This window comes from Suncus etruscus, chromosome 16 (genome assembly GCF_024139225.1).
Source record: "Suncus etruscus isolate mSunEtr1 chromosome 16, mSunEtr1.pri.cur, whole genome shotgun sequence".
NCBI classification, from domain to species: Eukaryota; Metazoa; Chordata; class Mammalia; order Eulipotyphla; family Soricidae; genus Suncus; species Suncus etruscus.
This window is the reverse complement of record NC_064863.1, coordinates 59,319,848-59,321,698: the sequence shown is the minus strand read 5'-3', so window position 1 is coordinate 59,321,698 and position 1,851 is coordinate 59,319,848. Positions and strand designations below refer to the sequence as shown.

General features: G+C 34.4%; 1 non-coding gene across 1 annotated transcript; it reads left to right on the top strand.

Annotated features, from left to right (window-relative positions):
* Positions 1–486: 486 nt before the first annotated feature.
* On the top strand, positions 487–593 carry LOC126033005 (U6 spliceosomal RNA). The gene has a single exon (XR_007504163.1). It is a non-coding gene; the product is annotated as a U6 spliceosomal RNA (small nuclear RNA).
* Positions 594–1,851: the final 1,258 nt, after the last annotated feature.

The window sequence follows — 1,851 nt, the reverse complement described above, 5'->3', positions numbered from 1 at the left end:
ATACTCGAGCTGAAGATATCTCCGGAATCAGATCCTTTAGTAAACAACAGTCCACCCTGAGGGGAGATATGAGAAAACGGGCTGCAGAGAAAAAGTCAGCAGGAGCAGTGGCTACAGCTTCTTCCAGGCCAATGCAAGGGGGTCTGGAGGGTGTCCTTCCATTTGGCTACCAGCTTGCTGGGGCAGGCGAAGTTTCCGGATCTTGAAGAATTTAGAACTGAAATGAAAGAAAGATAATTAGGCCAAGATAACAGATCAGTGGTGAGAGGGTGAGAGAATAGAAAATTTGTAAGGCAGTAGGCAGAAGCTGGGGGTGGTGGTGTTATATATACATGGACTATATACAACTAGGCAGGCATGATGTACAATATAGATTAGACAGATATAGATGTGCCATCACATAAACACATCCCCCTACATCGACATGAGAGATCTATTTGTAGTTTGCAGTTGAAGAACTGACTGTTAGAAAATGGGTCAGAATGTGTGCTCACTTAGGCAGCACATATACTAAAATTGGAATGATACAGAAAAGATTATCATGGCCCCTGCGCAAGGATGACACGCAAATTCGTGAATCGTTCCATATTTTTATTTAGAAAAAAAAAAGAAAATGGGTCAGAATGTTTTAAAAAATGTGAGGAAAGCACATCAGGAAGAAAGATTTTCCAGTTTCTAGACAATAAACCAATGGTGAGGGTAAACATTGCTAAAAAAGTGTAAAAGCTTCTACTAGTAATGTCTAAAGTACTAAGCGATATGTCTGAATGTACTGTCAGAGGAGTCTACTACATAGAATCTAGTCAACCATGTCTGAAAATCCAGGTTCCTTTTTTGAAAGCAAAATAAAAATGTGGCCATTATGGTATAATAGGAAATTAGCTTTCACTGAAAACTGTAAATGGCAAAAACGTACTCAGTGAATGAAGCCTATAACAAAAGTTTATTGTTTGTAGTTTTATATTTCATAGTATCTGTGGCCATAAACATTAGATCATAATAGCAGATGTAATGAAATGGAAAATAAAAAAATAGAGTATTTTCTTAAGTTATTAGCATATTGAGCACTGTATTTGGAGTGTAATTTGATAAAACACTGAGATGCAAAACATGGGTGAACAAAGAAGTTAGAGGGTTATTATAGACATAATAAAATTAAGACCCCATATCATTCTTCTAGTGAGCACCTTAGCACGAATCCCTGGATTTCAAATGCATTCTGCACCTGTTTCTGTGATTAAAAGCATTAGGACATTATTCTAATATCTATAATGAGCAGGTGGTTAAAAGTCTGTCTGAGCTAAACAACTTTATGCTTGTGACATGCTTCTTTGAAGTATAAAAGAGTATAAATATATATATATATAATATATATAAATATATATAAAAAGTATATAAAGGCTTTATTTATTTCTTTTCTTCCACTCAATTTGCTTCCTTCTAGCTATGCCCTCACAACTATAGTTTTCAAGTTATCTACCATATGTGTGTTGTTGTGGATTTATTCTAATATACATGTAAGTGATAACATTTTGTATTTATACTTCTATTTCTGATTTATTTATTTAATATAATATCTTCTAGTTCCAACCATATTGCTGTAAATTGCATTAATGTATAGTCTTCTTTGGAATCATTTCTTACTGCTCTGTAGCATTCTATTGTTTAAATGTGTGAAAACTTCATGATCCACTTTCCTGTTCTTGGACATCTTTGTGGATTTTTAGCTATAGTAATGAGTGCTGCAATGAATAACAGTGTGCATAATTTCTTTTGGATGATGAGTATAGATACACAACAGAGAGATTGTTGAGACATATGTTAGCTCAAAATTGAGTTTACTGAAAAATC